This window comes from Ambystoma mexicanum, chromosome 10, assembly GCF_040938575.1.
Source record: "Ambystoma mexicanum isolate Mex_15411 chromosome 10, UKY_AmexF1_1, whole genome shotgun sequence".
Taxonomy (NCBI): Eukaryota; Metazoa; Chordata; class Amphibia; order Caudata; family Ambystomatidae; genus Ambystoma; species Ambystoma mexicanum.
Genome location: NC_090932.1, coordinates 879,735,551 through 879,759,969, shown reverse-complemented (window position 1 = coordinate 879,759,969; position 24,419 = coordinate 879,735,551). Strand labels below are relative to the sequence as shown.

At 43.7% G+C, this 24,419-nt stretch overlaps 1 protein-coding gene across 1 annotated transcript in view; it reads right to left on the bottom strand.

The window, feature by feature from the left end:
- The window catches only part of BDH1 (3-hydroxybutyrate dehydrogenase 1), a gene marked incomplete at its 5' end in the record, with an annotated part of 252,875 nt that overhangs the window by 5,295 nt on the left and 223,161 nt on the right, over positions 1–24,419 (bottom strand). The window lies entirely within an intron of this gene.

Here is a 24,419-nt window from a genome sequence, read left to right as displayed (position 1 = left end):
AGGACCCACCTTTCAATTTCAGAATACAGAGCAAATTACAGATGGGTGGGTATTTAACAGCCTTTTGACAGATTGGACTGGAGAGAAGTTCTAAGAGGAGCTGGGAACCGAAGCTTCTGGTAAGTGGGGCAAAATGATGACAAAGACTGAGGTTTTTCCTTTGAAAACCCCTGGGGCTCTCTACCCCTAGTTTGGCAAGGGAGATCCCAAACAGAAAATGCACATCTTTTGATACTACAATGAATGGCTTTCTATTCACAGAATGGGTCTCCAACTTTTTGTCGGTAATTAGCAAAATGTGGGTATCAAAGTTAACAATGAGCAATATTCGCACTTCAATGGTTCTTATCCACATTCAATTGGTGGAAAAATGATTGCGACACAAATTATAAACCAATTATAAATGTAAGAAACTTGATATTTCTTAAAGGACACGTTAACGAGGAATGATTATCAGTAATCTAGACCAAGCGCAGTCTAGTTCAAGCTGTCATTAATAGCCTTTAACTTCATCTGACCCTAACTTGGCATTTACAAGAAATGGTTAGGAAATTAAGTGGCAAGCAGGAAATGTTTAGACACACTAGGCTAGTACAATTGTTTAAAACATGTAACTACCTAATTATTGCAGAAGGCTTATAGTTCTCCCCCCAAGAAATGTTCAGGACAATTAGTGGCAAGTATTACATTTTAATTAAACATTTGGAGAACAAAACTGATCACAAATTGGAGCATTTAAAATAAATATTACAGGCGGATTTTAGGGTTTTCCCCAAAAGGAATTTGCAGAGCTTTTATTGCAAATGGTGTATTTTATAACAAGACCAATAAAATTGGTAACATTCTGGTAGGATTTAAAGGTCACTTCACGCAGGGTTATCCCCAAAGGGATTCCAGTGAAGTCTACTGGCAAACAGTGCACTTTTAAGCACACACGGCCGGTAACATTGGTCAAAAAGCAGTTAAGATTTGACAGCACTTCCCCAGAGCCATCTTCTGGGAAATCTACACGAAAGAGTTTCTTTTAAGCACCTTAGGACAATATTGGTCACAACTTGGAGCACTTAAAGATCACTTTACAGAAAGGTTTGGGGTTTCACTTTTATATTTGGCTGAATTTATGGCTCTTAAATTAAATTCGATAACATTACAGTTAACAATTTCCAATCAAAGGTTCTTCAAATTACTTTGACAATTAGGCATGCATTGGCCTTGTATGCCCATTATCCATGCACCAGAAGGGAATGTAATAGACCATTGTTCCACCAGGACACCAATGAGTATGTATAATTTCTGCCAAATATTATGCATAGTGGCATCAAACGCAAACTTCTCTAGTTTGGAAAATGCTATAAGCAAATTATACAATAGAAAAAGGTGGGCATGGGCCACTTATATGCCCATTATGAACATTCCAGCTTTGCAAAGGAATGGAAGAAGGCACTTTTCACCAGAACAAACATGAACATGTCGTTCAATTATTATGCCCATTAATGCATTTGTCACATGGGCAAGGTTTCATCAGATTGTAATTTATTCACAAGGACAATGCAACGAGTATGAACATTTCTAACAAATGCTTCGCACGCACATCTTGCATGCTCAAAAAGGGTATCTGGTCATTGCATCTAATGCCATTCCGTCTAATGCCATTGCATCTAAAACAGTTACATCCAATGCATATTTTTGGGGGGTAAAGGGTTAATTTTTGTTTATGTGCATTATAAAAGGGTAAAAACAGGGGTTGGGAGGGACCCCCCAAAAACATTTTTTTAAAAATGCTTTTGATGCAAATGCCGATCAAAGGAGCAGTACTATGGTCTTCACCGGGAATGTCAGTCCTCATTTCTGGGGCTCTGGAACACCTCAAATGCTTCCTAGCTAGGTCTGTGTGTACTGTGCACCCAGATAAACCAGGAAGCGGGGGTGCACTAGTAGTTTGTTACTTCTGATTTCAAGAGCGCCTGTGCGGTTGTCATGGTGCTCATCTAACCTACAGTCTTAAGATTCATCTGAGCAACCCCCTTCCAGGCATCTTACACACAGCAACCCCATTTCACCAGATCACGTAACCCACTCTGCTGATGCCTACACAACTAATGGTATATTGGCTAGCATCCTGGCACTCCTGGCCCACTGCATCGCCGCCCTCTGCCCCCACTTCCAGTGCTATGTAGATGACACTCAGCTCATCTTCAGGCTACCCTTGGCCTCCTCCTCCACCTCCCTCATCTCTGACTGTCTGCTATCCAGGAGTGGTGTGCCGCCAATGACCTCTGCCTTAATGCCTTTATGTCAGTATGACAGATTCTCCTCATCGGCACACCCGCTCCCTCCTTTCCTGTAGCTCTCTGGCTGGCCTCACTTGGCCCTCTTCCTGATCACACCTACATGGCTAAAAACCTCGGGGTCATCCTAGACTCTACACTCTCCTTCTCTTCTGCCCCCCCCCCCATCTCTGACGTCTCTAAGAAGTCATATTACCAGCTGCACCTCCTCAGGGGTATTCTTCCTTTCCTCTCCTTCCCCCAGAAGCTCACTGTCTCCAGAGCTCTGATTCTCTCTAGGCTGGACTATTGCAACAGCCACTTTCTAAATCTGCCTGCTTCTACTCTCCCTCCTCTGCAACTTATCCAGAACAGGACTGCGAGACTTGTCCTTTGCCTCAAGCCCAGGGATCGTATCTTTCTAGACTGAAATCTCTGCACTGGGTCCCAGTGGCTGAGAGGATCAAGTTCAAAACCCTCTGCATCGTCCACAAGGCCTTCTGGGGCTTAGGACCTCAATACCTTCAACTCTCTCTTCCTAAATCCCTTCCCTCTGGAGCTCTTCGCTCATCTACCTCAAACTCCCTCAGGGTCAGTCACTTCTCCAAGCAACGAGTTGGTGGTAGATCTCTTTCCTCGGCTGGTGCCTCCCTCTGGAACAGCCTCCCTGAAACATGAGGAGAATCATCTTTGGTTCCGGAAGCACCTCAAAACCTTTCTCTTTGCTTCTGCTTTCTCTCCCTCTCTCCCTTGCTGACCTCCTGGCTGACACTGAAACTGCACTGGTTACCTGCCCACCCTCTGATCTCGGGCCCAGGTCCCCTCCCTCGCCAGTCGCACTCCTGCCCTGCCTTCCTGGCAACCCCCGCACTTGGGGACTGTTTCTTTATCCCTCAAGTCCAACTACCAGCACTTGACACCTGTTGTCCACCTTACCCTTGCACTTGCCACCTGCTGGCCTTACACTCACTGTTATTTTTTTATATCCCATGCACTGCACTGTCCTCTCACCCTTACCCCCTGGTACTTCTCCTTCCCATGCACTTGCGCAATCTGAATGACACTTGGCCTAGTAGGGTCATTGTCTGTCCTACCTCTCTTCCCCTCCCTTGCCTTGTCGCACCTTGAAACACTTGTGTATAGGCGCGTTATAAATGCCATATCACATCATATCATATCCCACACAATCCGAATAGACTATATGTTGCAACTGCCCATTCATCCATGGGAAGCATCCTTTCTGGCCTTCACACAATGATGCAGTGTACTTGGGCGAGAAACATTTTGCTTCCGAGCTACATGTTGTGGGGGGGGATCACTGCTTTAAGGGATTCCTATCCATTGGGACCTGTTATTTATGAGAATTTAGCAGCCGGACATGGTTTATGAAATCCTATTTGCCTTTAACCTGTTCCACTTATTAACGCATGGGTGTTTTGCAACTGTACCTGTGTATATATTTACCTGTGCACATTTATAAGTGTATTTAATTCATAGTATTCCTGTTATATATGAACTGTTATGCAAACATAAGGTGGCAGCCTTCCCTCCAGAAGCTTTTGGCTTTCCTAATGAATGGCATACGTGGGAGTGGGTATGCCCATACTGCCGCCTATGCTGGCTGTGCTCGCGAAATCTCTGATGAAGCCAAGCATGAGCAACACATGTCTAGGGTTGCTTATGAGCAGAGTGGGCGACGTCTACTAGTTCAGGCTGTGCTGCTTCCTCCAAGTGCAGGGACAAAGGCGATCTGCATATGCCTTTATTAGCTTGTATTTATTGCAAATGAAAGGTGCACACTGATGGCAGCAGTCTCATTGTGGTTCCATGTCACAGTGGCATACGGTTATCTTTTACAGGTGGTTAACCCACCCCTTCTGTACAGCCTCATAACCCCCTCTCCCCCAACGTATATACCCCTTCCACTTAAGACCTGTATAGGAATGCCCCATGTGGCTGTTTTACCAGCAGCAAATTCACCAAATACGGTCATGGGTGGTTACTTTACAAAGTCATGATCCAGTGGTTATGGGTGGAGAGTGGGCAGAAGAAGATAGACACTGTAAATGGGATTAGCCCAAGACAGACCTTCAATACAGCTTCGGCATGTACAGTCCTATAGAGATCCACTGGCAATGGTTGATGGGGATCACTGGGGTCAGGGGCCCGAGGACACTTGAATGACCAGAATCTTAAAGATTGCTACCCACTGTAATTGCACAAAAAACCTAAAAAAAACGACGAAACGGAATACTACCCAGAGGAATTTGGAGTGGTTGTGTAGTATTGTCCCAAGATTTTACATCATGCACTGGTGGGTTTTCTCAGTGAGTCTTCCAAAGTAGGGGGTGGTATGCCGTGACGCAAGCCCCTTGCTCGATGCACCCAGGGAATCAGCCAACCATTTACGGACGAGGTCCATCAAGGCTGAAGCGGAGATTGCTTATTTTTGTGCACAGGGGATTTGGCCAAGCAGTTTGTGCAGGACTCCAATTCATTATGAGCAGGATGAGGCCTGATCTATGATTGCACAGAGGAGTCAAAAACAACTAAAGAATGGAATACTACCAAGAGGAACTGCAATCTGTTAAGAAACGTTGGCTGAAGCCTTCAAATACTTTTTGATCTTCTGGTTTTAAAAATATCAAATGGATATATGGTTAAGAAGAAGAGGTTTTTGAAAGAAGAGTTATCGATTCTTGGAATGTGCGGTGCCTGCTAGCCTATTCATGCTAGATAAAGCACCCAACATACTATTTAAATGTGTTGTTGTAGTGTCAACCACTTTATCTGGATTACTTTCTCCCGTCTTGAATGACCAATCACCATCAGATCTGCACTTAATTGAACACATCGGAAGTTGTATGGGTTCAAGTGAATCGTGTCTCTTTATAGTGTCAATGGAACCTATTATGTCCGCAATTGGCTAGTAAAAATCCAGTGCTGTCTTAAAATAGCCAGTGTTAGTCAATGTGGGTTCAGAAGATCTAATTGGAGGTCAAGTATATGGTTATCAGAGCCAAGAGCTATAGCATTACAGGCAAGTCTTGCATTCAATAATTATCTGTATTGGTTTCTTCCACCAAATTATAAATGCAACTGCAGTGCCATTAAAGAGTAAAAAGACTAGTGACTTCAAGACAATAATATGACACTAACAGAAAAGATGCAGCAAGTCTACCTTGTTAAACCAGCACTGGCTCTGCTGCCAGAATGTGCACACTAGTGCATAGGTTGAAGGTACATTAGAGGCCATATATATTTCTAGAACTTGAATGGTGAAATCAGTGATACTATGGCTACATAGAATCTAGCCTACCAAAGCACTGAGGCCCCCCCAATAGAGTGCCACTCTCGTCTTCTATAAATCAGCTTTTTGTCCAGAGCTGGTGTGGACTCCAGCGTTGGAAAGCTGGTTAACGCTGCAACATTGCCTTAATTGGACACTGAAGAAAGGTTACACAATCATTCCAATGCTTCTTAAAGACAGCATTGTTGGTAGAATGACATGTGCTAGAAGATATCCAGAGTTGGACGACTATAGTTGCAATTAAGTCTACTGATATGGTTATGCATAGCACCTGATTTTTAGTCTCCAGATTCCAGAAAAGGATTGAGGAGTCGTGTATACCAACAGAAATCACCTCTTTTGGAGCAAGGATACATTACATTCCTAAAACCTACATCTACATAGGCGATTGCATTCCCCGCACTGAGCCAAAAAGTGTCTTATTGGGATAATGTTGCTAGACTTCCCTTTAAGAAAAGGCATTCCACCTTGTGCCTATATGCTGAACACTTAACAGTGAAACCGTAGAGTGTTAGGTACTCTGCACAGACCCACAGTTTTATTGAAAGGTATAAGGTTCTCTAAATCCAAATCGATGTGTGTTTAGAAGAAAAAAAACAAAGGAAAACTTTTATTAAGTTGTTCTAGAATAGGATGCCCAACTCGATAGCATGCTAACTTTTTAATTCTTTTTATTAAGTTGTCTTATTATAAGATGCCCTTCTAACTGGTCTGTTGTTGGTGAGAGAACATGCATCATCTTATATTGGCCCATGAATAGGTTAGCCAATGTTGGTGCATACATAGTGCTCATTGCAACCCCTTGCTGACAGTTTACTGTTGAAAGTGAAGATGCTATTTTTCAATGTGAATGCTAATAATTCAATAATCATTTGGGTGTGTGTGTGTGTGAAGTGGGCAACCAATTTCCTTTGACAGAAAAAAAGCTCTTATTGTCAATTGCCATTCAATGTGCAATTGAGGCGTAAAGTGTAATTTACATCCTAGGTTACCAGAACACAGTTAGGTTTCCATTATACTTGTGTCAGTTTTGTCTATAGAATCAGGAATATAGGACTCAATTCTTACACTATTAGGTTCAGGTGTGTAGCAGTGTATTTGGAAATGGATCAGTCGACCCATTCAATGCCACTCATGATTGGGTTTACTGCTGGTAGATTCGCATATGGTCGGTGAGTCTTTCGTAAAAAATAAATAGTCAGTATTCATGGGTGCATGACCAGAAGAACATGTCTCATCTTCTGTGATCATCCGTAGGTCGGTCTGCTTGGAGCGATTCTGCTTCTTCCACAATTGGAGCCGTTGTGCTGTCCTTGACCTTCCAAAAGGACTTTGGTTTATTAAGATGTTCGGTTGCTTGCACCATAGGATCAGGCCGGTTGAGGACAACAATGTCCCCTCCAGTACGAGGATGGAGTGGTCACTAGTATGTCTATGGAGGACATCTCCCCTACAGGCTGGAAAGATTAATACCGCAAGACAGTTTTTATCTGCTCCTTGCATATTGTGCAGATCTGAGGTCGCTGCCTCAAAAACAAAAAATCATCTAAGTCATACATTTCACGTAGGTAGGCAAGTCATACATTTCAATGTACTCCAAGTTTTTGCAAGCAGAACAATGTTTGAATCGATTTATAATTCAGCTAACAGATCAGCACTTGTTGGATCCATTTCCTTTTCTAATAGAAGTAACTAGGTAGTGGTTAGATCTTGTAAGGTAAGGTCAGAAATAGTGCTCTCTGTGGTTAGAAGGGTTTATCATATGTCAGATAGATGGGTATACAAGACAAGGAGAAAGTGTAATAGAAGTTTGATTGGGCGAGAAAACATTAATATTTTCGTTTCCTATAAATGGACATTTAGTTGGTTTGGAGATCTGTACACAACCTTCGGGAAAGCGCAGACTAGCTAATCCTCTAAGATTGCACACCTACTGGCAGAAGCTAAAACTATATTGGATGTCAGTTTCCGTGGAATAGATAAATCAGGGTTCCAGTACCCTCTTGGGGCTAAGGGACCAGCTACAAGATGCAACCCTTGGAGCGGATATATGGGGGATCCCCAGAGCTCCTCCCCTCTCAGACCTCTGGCACCCTATTACATGACACACAATAAACCTCACATAGGAAGATCTGTAATGTCACCCCGAATGATATATATTTTATGAGGAATTAGGGAAACTACAAAATATTCGCATACTCTGAATTTTGAGGGGAAAACCCCCAGAATCATCCCAGGAAGGATAGATTTCTTGGGAATTCACTATGCAGGGAAAAACTTCAGGCAGCGCCATGCCCCAAACGTGTATCCATGCACAGAGTGTGATTCCGTAACCACGCATCCCCGCTACGCAAGCCCCATTGGGGAATGAAGCCCAATGAGAAATACACAGCTACAGGGAAAAACAAGCGGACTACTGTCTGCCAGCAGCAACATAAAGGAAGACTCCTGCCTCTTGCTTCTGCGTGATCGCTCAAACGCATTTAACCACTTCACACTTCAAGCCTACCATCATATACAATGGTGTGCACACTCGTAGCCCTCACCTGGTTCGCCTCCCATCTCCGAGAGCTACCAAGCAGTCCAAATGGGTAACCTCTGAACTGACCGTCACCTGGTCACCTTTGGAGGGCCACAGTGATCACTACACTCCCCAGTGATCTACACTCTACACAGAACCACTCAGGACTCTTTCTCAATGACCTTAAATTATCACATGACCAATACACTGACGATAATCAGTTATACTTCAAATGACATTGTACTCCGGCCCTCTCACACATCAGCAAATGCCTTGCTCGCATCTAAGCTTAGACGACAAGCACCTACCTGAAACTCAACCCCACCAAAATGGAATTCGCTCTTCTAAGAACACAAGCTAAATAGGAGACCATGCAAGGGTGGTTAAATGACATGCATTTTGGTAGATTTACGCCTCAGTTGGCCTCATGTGCCAAATCACTCTGGTTAATTATTGATAGCAATCTCTTCTTCCAGCAACAGAGCCACAGAAAAAGACCAAATCGGCTGGAATCAACAAGCACTCTGAAGATAAAAAACCTTCCTCCCACCTGAGAATTTCAGAGCAACAGTCCAGGGCATGGTAATCTCACACCTCTACAAGGGAAACGCCCATCTCACTGGTGTCCTGGCCACACACCTGCCACCCTGCTCCCCTCTTACGGCTATTCAACAAATTGCTGCCCGCCTCATAATGGGAACAAGAAATGTCACCACTACTACCCCATCATAAGAGCATTTACACTGGCTACACACCCCGATCAGGATACCCTAAAACCTGCCTACAACACACACACACACAAACAAACATCAATTTCTGTCTCAATTGCTGCCTGAACTCCAGCTTACCTAGCCACAAAACACACAGGCTCAGGTGGGTCGTGCTCCTCTAGGAGCAAGGTCATTGCGAGGTTTCAGACTAAACTGGCACACAATGAAAACCATGAAACAGGCCTTGTCTTGCTTCCCCCAGCATACTAGAAATCCATCCTGGTCACTATCAGGACAGCTCCAATGCGCCTGAAGTTCTGGAAGGAACACAAAACCCTGCTCCTCAGGAAATACCGATAGGTCACTTAAGAGCAGCTACTCATAGGTATATACCACCCTTGCAATATGAGATATCCAAGGTAATATAACCTGTAACCTCAACTTTCATCGACCTCTGTTAGCGACAAATTATGTTTACAGTGCTGATCAATTGTTAGCAAAGCAATAAAATCGCGATAGGTAGGTTTTGTCAAAGGAGAATTTGTTCAATATGAATGCATCACGTTTGTTTTTAATGAATTTGTCCGCAAACATGTGGGGGAGTTGGTAAGGGCAATAAATAAGGTGGTGGGGAAGTGCAGGGGAGGGCAGGGTGGGGCGGGTCCGGGTGTCTCCCCTGAACTGGGATGCCCCAGCCCTTTAAGATGAGTAGCAATACCCTGGAGATGGATGGGGATGCAGACCTTACTCATACATCAATAATCAAAACGACTCTGGTAGTTTGGCAAAAGCGAGTGTTTTAATATCAAGTATCTAAAACAGGGAGTACAACAAACAGCATTCGCTCGATCCTCTTACTCAACTCATTTTCAGTAGAAACTGAGGTTATATCATGTAAAGTCGTCATCAGTGATGTGTTGACCTGCGTCACTACCAATGTCATCCTACGTGGCAAACTACAAAACCTATTGAGAAAAGTGATAGGCTCTAAGTGAATATCTAAGTACAAGTTCCATATCAGTATAGAACAGTGAAGGAGAGCGATAGGGTACTTATCAGGTGGGGCAACTAAGCCCTCCACTCAAAATGGCCACTATAAATGTCACTAAATACACAAAGTTCCATTGGCTACACAAATTATAGGACCCTTAATTACGCGGTCCTCTATAATTGGTTGGCTTCTAACCCCAGTCGGTACTTTTCCACCTACGTCTAGCAGCATGCAGACTGAACATCCAGATGCTGGTGAGCTCATCTTAACACTAGCTTCCCACCAATTAATGTATCAATCCATCATCACCGCAATGTTCCAGTTTTAATTAGTGCTTTGAAGATTGGCCTCGAGTTCGTACTGTGCTCTTAGAATTATTAAGGAGCGTGGGCACAGCCTGCCCTCATGCATAGGTTCGACCACCTCGATCGTCTAACTTCCTTCTTCAACGTAACTGGACACCATGAAATCAAGCCTTTTCGTGTATTTAATATTATTTTCTAATAGACCTGACATCTTTTGTTTTGCTCAAACCTTCTGAATATTGGGGCTTACCGCAATCTATTTACTATAAAGCTAGCCTCACGATTACTTTTCCTGCTTGTGTTTGTTGCACCTGTAAATGTATAAACTAGCTTAATATCTTCATCTGTTTCTCTGGCATAAGCTTGTTCACTTTCATCCTAAGACGTCACTTATCCTTGGTACTTTCTTAATGCCTTATAGAATGCCTGTATTCTCTGGTTTCTGCATCTCTTCTGTGTGCATCATCTCTCTTTGTGCGACGTCACCATTCATCTTTGCCGTATATATCTGCTCTACTTAGTTCAACTGTTCCACATTCGTCACATATTTTGGTTCCCACTCTATAGGTAATAGAGGCGGGCAGTTGGAGTAGGGGTACTTGGCTCCTCTTCTACACCCCCACATATGTGCAGCCAAATGTAATACAAGAAGAAAATGAAAATCAATAAGATTCGAAATTGATGATTTATCCTTGATGAAATCACAGAACCGCAAAATCTATATAGGTTTACTCTGAGGATATGATCATAGAACACATGTTACAAAAGTACAGTTCAGCACTTACTCTAACAAAACAAAGCAGGTTAGGTTACTAAAGAGCCTAGGGGTTTAACTTTAATTGGATAGATAATAACTACGTTTAAAAGGTGTCAGGACAGCTAACTTGGGGTCTGGGGTGAACTCTACTAGAGGCTGTGGCTACACCATCCTCCGCATTATGTTCCGCTGTAGTCTGGCAAAATATCATTAAGACATTCAACATGGACAACCTCGAGCAACAAGGATGCAAGCAGAACTAGTGACCATTAATCTCTTCTAGAGACTCCAGTCTAATGCGCAATCTTCAGGTTATAGTCCATGTTCACTTAACACTAGCAGTTTCAGGGTCACAATTTCCATTTTTTCTGGGGTTCACAAACCGTTCTAGAGCCCGCTGGCTCTAATATATGGTGCTCAGAATGCAGCCCTTCTCTTGCCATAATCCCTCTGTCCCGTTCTTGTTTCTCCTCCCACTGTGTGCATGTCTGGTTTTGACCTGGCCCTCTGGAACCTTCCTGTGCCTGACTAATGCCTCCTCTGATCTACGTTCCGTTAAATTTGCACTCACATCTCCTACCAGTTCTGTTACTAGCTCAACCCTAGCACCAACACTATTTGCAGTAAAAAGCAATTTTTCCTGTGTTCCTCTTCATCACATGTAGTTACCATCATCTCTTTCTTAATACCTCTTTTGCCACCTGTAATTACCACCTCCTCCTTCGTAGCACTCGTATGCTTTGATACCACTTTCACCGCCCTTCTTCCACTCTAAGCTCCCAGCATTGCTTACTTCGTCCTACCACCTTTGGCACCATTCCCAAAACCCTTTGGTACTCCTCAAAAGTACATCCCACCTCTGAACTTAACACTACCCAGATGTTTCCACCTCCCTCCTTAACAAAACCATCTTCACTCTATAAACTCTTGCACTTATTATATTACCACACAATTCCTCCCTTAGCACCTTCACTCCCTGAACCCTTCCTTTTCCCTGATATGCTCACCAGCCTTCCCCACAATACCACAAGCATGTTCCAAACTATTCCCCTGTAAGCCTTTACACACCATCCTTCTCTCCACCTCCACTTTCCGGACTTAGCAACTTCCTCTAACGCCAGCCTCCTCTTCCATCAATCTGCTCTGCTAGCCAGCCATCTCCGAATGCTAGCCTTCTCCTCCGCTCCAGACTCTGCCCCCGGATAACCTCCAGCTTCTACTCCCTCTCCAAATGAGAGCCTTGTGCTGTTACAACCCAAGCTGCCAGACTAGACAGCCTGGACTTTATGTGTCTCTCTCTCTCCCACTCTTGGTGAGGCTTCTGGCGAGGATCTGGCACCCGTTTTATCTGACATAGGGCTGCGATTGTATATGTTCCCCCGAGTGCACCTGGGTCTGCTTTGGGCTTAGGGTAGGGGAGCAAGTCTAACTGGCCTGCACGCCATCTTGTAAGGCAGTGATCACTCTGTGACCCTCCTCTGTGCTGCCTGTGCAGTAGCCAGAGCCCCTGCCCACGCAGTGTGTGAATTAGATATAGGAAAAAAAAAAAACACACAGGGAAAGTTTTTTTGCATGCTTTAGTTTAGTGAATAATCTGTTTAGAGAAAGTGCAACATTGCATTCTCGGCCGCGAAAACTCTCTGCAAAGAGACAGTGCTCCTTTAACTTACTAATCCCCAGTTAGGAAGCTGCGGGCTTGCAACATTGCCTCTACAGGACTCCCAGACACATTGAATGTCCCTTTTAAGCTTTGAAATCACTTCCTCGACAAGTTTTTAAGTATGTTATAATACACCCTACATGTGTCTAGTAAATGGGAATGTTTTCCCATTAAGGGAAATGCAGCTTTTTTTCTATGCTCGAACTGGAGTCGTTTTCTTTAAAAAGAGCTGTACGTTCTCTCATTCGGGACAGGAGGTGGGGGACCTTGCAGTGTCTTATCATGGGTTTCGGCAAGGGTAGGGCAATACAATACGAGGTACTTTATTGGCATACTACTTTAGACAAATACTGCCAAATTAAACACATGAGAAACATTTATATTATATGATATGATATTTTATTTATATCGCACTCGTACACAGTTGTTTCAGAGCGCGACCAGGCGAAGGGAGGGAAAAGGGAGAAACAAAAACAACGATCTTACTAGGCCCAGTGACATTGAGAATGTGCAAGTGCATGGGGAAGGGAAAAGGCGGCAAGTGCATGGAAGGGGGAGGAATTGGAAAGTGCAGAGCAAAGTAGAGAAAAAAATAAATATAGGTCAAATAAATAAAGGTGATAAAACAGTGGTAGGGCAGCCGGTAGGTGGCAAAGTGCTAGGTTAGTCAGATAAGGTGTATCTGATAAGTGCAGAAGAACAGTGGGCGGGGGACTGTATGGGTACAGATACAGGCCCCAGTGCAATGGGTAGCCATAGGCAGTGCAGGAGGGTGGTGGGGTGGACAGGTGTGCCGAGATGAAATATCACCAGGGGAGAAGCTGGGCAAAGGCAGAAGCAAAGAGGAAGGTCTTGAGGAGCTTCCGGAACCATAGAGGTTTCTCCTCAAGTTTCAGGGTGGCAGAGAGGCAGAGAGGCTGGGAGGCCCCAGCCGAAGACCGAGATCTACCTCCAGCTCGTTTCTTTGAAAAACGACTGACCCGGAGGGAGTTAGAGGTAGAGGAGCAAAGGGTTTGAGAGGGGAGGTATTTACAGAGGTATAGTTGAAGGTATTTTGGACCCAGGCCCCAGAAAACCTTGTGGACATTGCAGAGGGTTTTAAATGTAATCCTTCCATCCACTGGGAGCCAATGAAGGGATTTCAGAGCTGGAGAGATACCATCCAGGGCTTGCGGCCAATGACAAGTCTTGCAGTCCTGTTCTACATTCTTTTCAGTGGTAATCAATTTGTTTTTCATCTTTTTTCTGAAGTACTTATCTTTATGCATTGTGTTTTCTGTGGTGGCGTGCATAAACATTTTGCTGTTCTGTCTTTTAATTCTGCCATTTTTACAAGGATGGAAGAGAGATTTATTGTCCAATTTTACTTGCAAAAACTTCTCTGTGGTCACAAAATATGGGGAAATATGTCTCAAATGTCTTTGTATGCAAGCAGTGAAGGAGAAGATGCTTTCATTTTCACCGTCTCCCAATCCACATAGCCGACACATTCTGCACTCCCTGGACTTCTTGTATGAGACGAGTCTCTTTTTCCAGATTGCAGTCAGTGTTTATATAGCAAATGTTTGCTTGTGCTTTCATTTTTGTTTGCAAACATTAGGTAAATTGCAAGTTGAAAGCTTTGCCCCAATGACCTGGAGCATTATATCTTGTAGTGTTGTCCTGGTTCTGCTCTCCAGTATATTAAGTAATGCTTTCTTTAGGGCCTGTTGTAAATAACTTGCCCAGTTCTTCCTCCTGCCTTTGGTTGCCTATGCAGTCAAACTGTGAGGCACTGCTTCTGAACGACCACAATACTGCGATAAATTGAGCATGGGATTGTTTTCAGGATTTTTCCATTTGGTCTTGTAGTGCCTGGTCGTGCAGGGAGCTTGGATTACTGCTCTGGATATGGCACCAAAAGTTAAAAATGAACTTGTGGGGTTTCCCTCTGCAGCTCAACATCAACGTTCTGCTCTGTACCCATGGTTTGGACAGTTTCTATGCACACAAAGTACCTTTTGGCCAAGCTGGAAGGGCACAATTTCTGTGCAGATTCGTTGCATTCTGCATGCACTTTTTAGTGTTGGACCCAACACCTCACTCGCGTAAAAGAAGCTAGAGTTACTGTTGAAAAGTTTTAGCATTCATTTTACAGGTCGATTTAAGTAGTTGCTTCTTGATGGCTTAGAATGCACGCAGGGCATTTTCTTAAAGTGTTTTTAGTGCCATTTTAGAAATCCCTGTGCACTTACTCTGAGGCTGAGGTACGCGTAGTCTGTAACGCCCACTGTCCTTTCATGCTTTCTTCGAGTTGTCTCATGTGTCTATGCCCGCCCTGATGCCTGCGGGCTCTGGCGTGTTATAAACAAATAAATAAAATAAACAAACGTGCTGAACTTCTATGCCATAAGCAACAGTTGAATTCGTTGCTGTCATTTGCTTTATTTTGGAATTTATTTTTTGGACCAACCTGCCCTGGTGCAAACAACTAAACGCACACAGGTCCTATAATGATCCTGGAAACACTTTATATACAATAATTCGGTTTGCTTTTAAGAGTACGCATTTTTGTTAGTCATCTGCTGCAAGGGGTAAACTGTCAAAAAACTGGAATATGTCCCCAAACAATCCCAATAGCCCCGTGACGTGCTGATGTACATTCCAAATAAAATGCCAATACTTCCTACTACACATAGATATCTGTAACAATATTAGAATTGTCATGCAATCTAGCTCGAGTATAGATTGAACATTATTGATCAATATATATGATCATTAACCCTACTTAAACAATATCACAATCGCGCAGTAAGAAAGAACCAGAAAGAGATTATATTTCGATTTAACAACGATCAAATGATTTTAATTAATGTTTCCAAATCCAAACCAGAAAAACTCAATTTAAAACAATGTTTTTGTGTTAATGGCACATGCCAATTAATTACAGGAAAACAGAAAACATCTACACGAAACTATTTCAGTTGTGCGTTTGTGTGAAACACTTATGCCAATGCCAACAGCTGTTTCAATCATTAGCCTCATATGACTGGCTTATTTAAGAGAGATTCTTCAGGGCTTGCTTTCTTTTATAGCACAGGAAAACCTTTTCTATTTTCCTCAGTATATTAATATATCATCCACTTTTGGCCTTTTATGGATGACACAAATATGAGTGTTCTCTTTAGCACTGTGATGATTGAAGAAGAAATTACTCAATTTCTTTTCTTGTGAAGGAATCTTTTTTTTTTAGCAAGCCATATCTTGTATTATACACATCTTGTGTTTTCAAACCGTGTTGCACAGCTTGATAACCACGTGTTTCTTGCGTCTTAGTAACAACCTGCCCTAGTGATTGGCCTTGACTGACGGGTGCAGTGTGCGTCTTTTAGGCGTCCCTGCTTGAAACGGGAGTGCTGTATGCAACTGTTCTCTTCCTACATAACAAGGCAGTGGACTTTGTTACTCCACCTGCAGTCTATCTGTTCTCACTCTCTTTGGTCTGGTCTTTGCAATATCTAAGATACAGCCCCTAACAGGCTAGTTCTCACATTGTTCTCTCCCTCTTTCTCAGTCTTGTTCTCTCCTTCCCCCCTCTCTCTCTCTCTCTCTCTCTCTCTCTCTCATCCTCATGTGTACTCTTTCTCTCCTCTCTTTCGCTCATCTCTCTCTCGAGTTCTGCCTCTCCCTCTTGTGTGCTCTCCCTCTCGTTCCCCGTTTCTCATTCTTGCCCCTCTCACATGTTCCCACTCTCCCTCGTTCTCCCTCGTCCTCCCGCTCTACACCCCCCTCTCACTGTCCCCCTCCCCTGCCCTCGCTCTCTCGTTCTCTTGATCTCTCTCGTTATCTCTCGTTCTCATCTCTCTTTCTCGTTCTCGTTATCTATCCCTTCTCCCTCCCAGTGTCTGGAATCAATCAAGTAGCAAGATGTTAGGTTTCTCTTTGGGACTCTGATCCTCCCCTAGTTCTCTCACTCTTCAAACTATAGGGTGCCCTTCTCACTGAACAGAGGTTATTTCTTCCTTTCTCCCTTTTTTCTCCCTCCTGGGTCTCCCATTTTCCGCAATATCTGTGTTTTGTAGGGGTAACGTCACCAGGGTCCTATGTAGACTGGGAACTTCTCTTCATGGTTGAATGACCTCGACATTTTTGCAATGTCTGCAATTGCTGCTTCATTCCTCTGTCACTCACTTCCTTCTGCGAGAGCTCTTCTGCCATGGTATCAGCGTTGTTTATGGATCCATAGGTCCACTGCATCTCCTCTGCGGCATGCCACCACTTTTCCCCCCTTTGAGGTCAGGATGTCTTGTGCGTGGATGACTTGCTTCAGTTCCCTTTTCCACTCAGTACACCCTCTCCTCACTTCAGCATTCAGAGGGTCTTCCTTTTCCAAACAGCCTTGATTTGGTGAGTTTGCCTCCGTGCATCAGATTCTGCACGTCCAGGGCTTGCTCAGATGGGCAGCACTAGCTGATTTGAAACTCCTGACCTCTCTCCGTTTCCAGTGCCCCACCTTCCTGTTTTATGACGTACTTATGCGGCTTCCGTGGTATGTCATACAAGTCCTTCTTTCCTTTTGGATTCACATTCAATATGGTTGGAATGATCTTCATCCGAGTTTCTTTTCTCTCAGAGACGTTAATTGGGCACTTGTTTGACAAGAACACATTTTAATTTGCTTGCCCTTTGGGTCTTCCTTCATGGCATCAAATTATAGAGGGTGTAGTGATCTCTGAACAGGAGTCCTTGTTTCCAAAGGGGGAGTCTCTCCGGGTGAGCGCCCTCTTACCTCTACTCCAAGGGAGGGTGTTGGGTAGCGGGCTCACCTACCTAGCCTCACAGAGAAAGGGAACCCCCTTGGGAAAAAGTGACAGAATCCCATGCTTCGGCACAGATATCTTTGGTCTTCACAGAGGAAAGAAGGTTTTTGGTCATGGCATCGATGTTGCAGTCCTGTCGCGATTCTGGTGCAGCTGAGGAAAATCTTCAAGAAGGAAGAATGATGTGGAGTCAGTGGGGATGCTGCTGTACCAAAGAACATGAAAAACTGCGGGAGCTGTGGTGTGGGATATATGGCTCACTGGAGGTGCAGCTCTGGTGCTGAACGGGGCAGACAGTGTCAAGTAGAGGCCCTTAAGGTAGGCAACACTCCTATGAGTTTGTAGCAGAGCTTCTGGAGGTCATTAGCATCCACATGTTGTGGGCCCTGTTGGTTCCTGGTGCTCCCACTGTACATGCTTCTGGCTTCTATGTCAGATCAACACAAGGACAGGTCAGCATGGCCTCTAGTACTGGGGAGTCACAAGGACTTGAAACTCGGCCGGTCCAGCCAGGACAAGGGGAGGGATCATTGTTTTTTGGCGTCTCCGATGTAATGTAAGATCAAGTTCAACAATCAGTACCAGCACTTATGTTAGGTTTTTGAAGTTCGGAGGTTTCACGATGTCATTTTCCTCTGTGCTTTGGGACTCATTCACGTGCGTTACCAAAGAAAGGGAGAATACTGTAAACTTGTAATGTAAATAGGACCAGGGAGGAATGCAGGATCCAAAACACATGGTGGTAATGGAGCTAGAGAGAAACGCAGGCTCCAATCATATGATTGCATACATGGCTTCCTCTAGTCCAGCAGTATTCAAACTGTGGGCCACAACCCCGTGGGGGCCCAGCCTCATGACCAGGAGGGGGGAGGGGAGGTCATACACCCCAAGTCTGAAATAATAATGTTACACAAATATATATGATATATTCTATACTAAACAGAAATCTGTCAGTTTGCAATGAATATCGTCTGTAATGGTAAATACCAGTGTATCAAAGTTAGTTTCTTTTGGATTCCAATTGTTTTATTTTTGATGTCTAGCATTATCAATTGCTTCTTTTTAAATGAGTATTTCGGTAGTCATTTTTTTCTCCACTTTTGAAAAGTGTATAATTGTTTTATAATCATGCCATGTCATGAAGAGATGCAGTAGTGATTGGCCCATTTCCAAAAACTGAGCAAGGGTGATGGTGAAAGCCAATGGTTCCTTCTTTGTGCCAACCTGTTGCAGCTGCTCTCACTGAATGCTGAAATGCATAATCACTGAAACCAACTAGAGAAAAAGAGAAATTAACTGCATATACAATGCAAGCCTCCGCAGACTGGAAACGGAAATCACAGGCACAGATTATGTTACAAGATGTCATGGATGGTGACCACAAGAAACGCACACAACAGCTAGGTTTCAACACTTATTAGGTAACAGGATTGGGTTGGAGCATGGAATGTGGACGTGTATTAAACTCAAAACACTGGAGAATCGAAGTGCAGTGGAAGGGATTAATGGCGAGGACTAGGTATCAAACTCCCAGGCATCCATCAAGCAGAGTGTTCAGCAAGTCACTCACAGGGGTTTAAAAGTGTGCCAGCACACTTATTTAACAGTGACCTTGCCATGCTTGTCTTAAACTTTGTCTTGACCATGGCTTTCTCTTGACCCCTGTCTTGGCACTGGATCACACGATAGGGCTGCATTCTCACAATTATAACCATGCTAAGCCCTATATTGGATACTTCTTGCCCTGGGGGTTTCTTTGTGGCAAATGTTGTAGGTATTGGCAACCTTCCTGGGTACATTTGGGCAGGAAATCCTCCCTCTCCATCAGGCCTCTTGTTATAAAAGATACTGTGTGATGCTTCAGATAAGTTGCTACACAAGTTCCTTTATTTCTCTTACATCAAGTGTCCTTAAGTTGCTTCATAGGAACCCACTGACTCCCATCACCCAGGCTTGCATCCTCCAACAGCAGTGGTGCCACTTAACATTTAGTCTAATGATAGCCGTATGCAGGTAGTACCATTGCAACCAATATTCCTTGCAAGCTGAAGACCAGATTTAGCAAACACACCATTTATAGCCAGCTGACAAATGTCAACAACTATGTATACGCCAGGACATCCTAGGTTCCCCAGTGCTTCTTAAAGTTGCTTGATAAGATTTCAGACCAAGAAAAACAGAATAGATTTGTTATCATTTAAAATGAATGACATGAAATGTGAATTATAATTGATTTTGGGCTCAAAGTACAAAAGGGTCATTGGAAACCGACTGTCAAACTATAAGTCAAAATTCATGATTTGGGTAGCCAGGTTTATTGGCACTCGGACAGACTGCTGCAATATTACAGCTCGCATGCACGCACCCTTCAGTGTTAGGATTTAGCAGCCCATATCAGATTCCCGATATTCAAAACACTACTCAATAGCTGTACCCGTTTAAAAAGTATATTTAATAATGTTCTCTTTGGGTGAAAAGGTCATCATACCCTGCGCACTTGTGACATATAGCAGCATTTCTTTCAGCCTCTTTAAGTTCTAGTAATTTTGGGAATTGTTTCTAAGCATGCTGCGTTTTTGTAGCATTCTCAGTTTTTAGAACATGAATGGATCATAGAGAAATTCAGAAGCTGTTACAGATGTCCAGTAAAAAATAGCATGCCTCCCCTCTGTGCCCCCCAGTGCAAATTGCAAACTGGCTTTTTACCCAATTTTATTTTAAAGGTGTGCTCTAAAAGGCAGCATTTGAACCCATATTAAAAAATGTAAATCGGGGAGGACCCCCACCCCCCCTTAATTGGTTCAGGCTCCCTTGTGACAATCAGTCGCTATGGCATATCTGGAGAAATGTTTATGACCCTTCACTTCAAAAATCACCAGCTGCCACTGACCCTGGAACTGCGGTGGGAGCAGGGTGGGGGGACGGGTGGAGGGGAGGGGGTTTTACGGGATAGTGTTAGGAGCAGGGTGGGGAGCGCCCAGAGTCTGTGGTGGGGTGGGGATAGCCCATGGACTGGGCTAGTAGTGAGAAGAGGGAGTCCAGAGACTGATGCAAGCAGGTGGGGGAGCCCAGGGACTATACTGGGACCAGGGTGCAGCGACGGTGCATAATAGTTCATAGCCATTTAAACATACTGTCCATTGAGCATTTTTGGGGGTCCCGGCCTGCCCACATTTTGTTCAGGGGGTCAAGGCCAAAAATGTTTGAAGACCACTGCTCTAGTGTGTGGCTTAATATTCGGACACCAGACACCATACACGCAGCTGGCCAGGTGGTCTTCTGGCAACTGAAGCCCTTTTTCTGAGGCAGTCAGCAGCTATGATCATAAATGTTCTCATCAGCATCCTACCAACTCGCTAGTAGGAATGGTGTCCGACTGTTGGGCTTGGTACTAGTTTCACACAGGGGTTATCGGCTACGACACCTTGGTTAATAGCATGCTGCACCTCAGTAGAATTACACAAACATTGCTACAAACCAGTACAACCGACACTGCCAGTGGTGCAAGGAAACTCCCACAGAGAAGCAGGGTACTGGGTGTACCCTGAACCTGAGGGAATAACAGTTCTCAGGAGATGGTCAGAATTTGCAACTCGGAGGTTGCCTCAAATGAGGAATTAGCCAAGAGAATTTTTTCTTTTTTACTGGTTTATATAAACCTTTAAAAAACAAGGAAGACGAGACTTCAATTATTTTCCATCACATTTCACTATTTCCCCCCACCATGTTGTCCTAAATTGAACAAAACATCATTTCATTTCATTTTTAAGGCTCTTCCAAATCACACCTGTTGTGTTCTAGCAGTTCTCGAATGTCTCTTAAAAAGAATGTTAAGGCAAATAATACTTTACAGTCAATACCATCAAACATTAACTGCCACCACTGCTCCGCGTTCAGTGTTGGTTTTGTCAGTTGAGGACACAAGTGTCTTGATCTAGGAGTTCGTAACTTTTTGCAAAACAAAGTGAGGCATTTTAAGGTTTCTTCTTCGGTATCACAAAAACGATAGGCTTGCTTTAGCTCACCATATTTTGCCCAAGTAGATCGCCTGTCCTTGGTTTGAAACAAATTGAGTCGGAACCTCAGGTATAATGATCTTTGAGGTTGATCAGGAAAACGTGCAACGTAAGCTTGTGGCACTCTATAGTCTCTGGCTTCACAGGGCACTTCTTTCATAAACTTACAACACCTCCTTTTAGATTCTGTTATACTACAATCTATTTGCCAGTTTTTTCGTAGCCAAATTTGGATTGGCATGCAGTGTATATATGTCAGTGTCAAACTCCTCTAGTATTTCTTCGCATCGATTATTCCACATGGTTAACATGGTGTTAGCGTTGCCAGACACAGGATTTTGCAAGATTTGAAATTGTGGAGGACTCCTTTTAACGTTGTTTTTCGGAACAGTGACAATAGATTCCAACAAATTCTTGCATTGATCGATATCAACGATAATTTGTAACGATACATGCTGTTGAAGTGCACTTTGGTAGTTGTAATACTTTTACCCAAAATAAATTTTGAAGTGTCGACCAAAGCTCATTTGAGCAGCCTAAGGCATTTTCTGCTCCAAAAATAAGAGATGGCACGACTTTCTGTTGGTAAAACTTGATTACAGGTATCAAGGAAAACTACACATTTTTTGTTCAGGATAAGGGCTTGACAAGCCAACTGTCGACATTTGTTTTTGGCGATTTCAGCCCAAGGACCAACATTCAAATTTGCACTAATTTGCATGCCTAGATACCTGGTGTTCAGTACTGTGTTTAGTTTCTCTTTTTCCAAGGTCTAAACACATTTCTTACCATTGGATTGGTTCTTCATTTTGAGGAGTCAATATCTCACATTTCTTTTTGTTAATGTGTAGGCCGTTATTCTTAATTTACGCTTCAACTGCATCTACCTTCCGCTGGAGTCCTATAGTGGTAAGATCCAGTATAATTAGATTGTTTGCATACAAAAGCCAACTCAAGTGCGACCTATGAATTTTTGGTGGAAAAGAACTCCATTCAATGCTTCACCAATGTCCGAAAGGAATACGTTAAATATGATTGCTGCCAAAGGGCATCCCTGTTTCACACCCAGATATGTGTTTATTCTAGCAGATAAGGTACCATTTGGGTCCAGTCGGATGTTGATGTTAGTATGTGTGTGTAAATCACGTATGGCTGCTATAGAGCTCAATGGGCAGTCCCAATTTAGCATTTTACTCCAGAGTTTTTCTCGGTCAATGCTATCAAAGGCATATGAAAGATCTATAAGGGCTAAGTATACTTTAGTCCCCGATCGCATTGCCTCCATTTTGAGAAGATTGAGAATCAGGAGGTTTAAGGAGTAGCCAACACCCTTTATTAAGCCAGCTTGCCTCATATCAACATGATTGGTTTCTACCTCACATTCCGCTAACTTACGTTGTAAAAGTGTAGCATAAACCTTCCCCAACACATCTAACAGGGCTATCGGACGATAGTCCTTCGGGTAAGCTCAGTTTCCTTTTTTTAAAATGGGTACCACGACCGCTCATAGCTCAGGATTTTGCTTGATTGTGAAATTTGTCAGACCATCCGGTCCAGGGGCCCTTGATGCACTTGCTTTTTTGATAACATTCAGGATCTCATCTTTCCCAAATTTCAGATCCCAGTGATCCAGGATCGGGAGATTTGCCTTCTTGCTTTTTTCGTTTGAGCTATACAATTCGGTGTAGTAAGCAATCCATGTTGCCTCAGGTACCATATTAGCTTGAATAGCTATTTGTGGCGCACTCTCTGTATTGATGATTCGCCAAAATTCAGATGAGTTTTTGTTTTCCAGCTTTGCCATCATCATTTCTGCATCATTTTGCAGCATTACGGCTTTGTGTGTTTTAAGCCAATTTTTGTACTTTTGTTTGGCAACTCTCTTAGCCACTGCAAGTGCTGTATCATCTCGTGGGTAGTTTCTTATTTCACAATGCATCAGCCGTTTCCTTTTGACAATCGCTAGATCGTACTTCTGTTTTGAAACAAAGGCTCGATTTTTGTTTTTTTCTCCATGAATTGGATTAATAGATGTTAATATTCTATCATCTCCTCATCGTTAGAATATCGCAACAATATTTGTGAAACTGCATCTTTTGCTCAATTTTAATCTGACTCGGTTTGACTCCACTTTAACAGCGTGCTTCCATTCTGAATGCTGGTTTTTCCCCAAGTGTCCTTAAAGTTGGGTTAAAAAAAAATAGAGGAAAAGCAAAAATAATAAACAGGGCTCCTGCCCCAAGGATTTCTCATGCTCAGCTGGTGCCCGGGCTGTGGCGTCCCAGCGTCTCAGTCTCTCCTCTCTGGGTTTCTAGTACTCAGCTGGCACCCTAGCTCTGGCGTCTCTCCTTCAGGGGTGGACTGCCTATACGGAACTCTGGAGATTTCCCAGTGGGCCTCTGCACCCTGGACCTTTTTTGTTTGGCATTTCCACATTTTCTCATCGGAAAAGGGTTAGGCTTGATCAAAATGTGTCAAACGGGGCCACTTTGAAAATTATTTCCAGAGCCTCTTTTGGCCCCCAGTTATTAATTCCAGGGCCTCTTTTGGCCCCCCAGTTATTAATTCCAGGGCCTCTTTTGGCCCCCCAGTTATTAATTCCAGGGCCTCTTCTGGCCCCCCAGTTATTAATTCCAGGGCCTCTTAGTTCCCAGTCCACCCCTGCTCTCCTTGGGTTACTCTCGCTTCAAACAAGTTTCAAACTCACAGGCACAAGCTTGTCTGCTTTTGCTGACTCTGCCCCTATCGTTTCTGTACATCGGGTGTCCATTATTTAACCTACTCGTTCTAGTGTATGAGATATTAGGATCTAAAGGGATATGGCCCTTGCCTTTAAGATTCTGGCATCTAATCAGTTTTTCTTCTAACGTTTTTGTTAGGAGTTTCTGTGGTAGTGGAACACAGGTAGGCGATGATGTGGCTGTGGGAGGTCCTCGCAGGAACAGGATTCCTTGGCCACCAAAGGGGGTGTCGCTTCCGGTGAGGTCCCAGTTGCCTCAACCCCAAGGGAGGGTGTTGCATAGCAGGCTCCCTTTCCTAGCCTCACAGGGGCTTCATTTCAGAGTGACAGGATGAAAATTTGG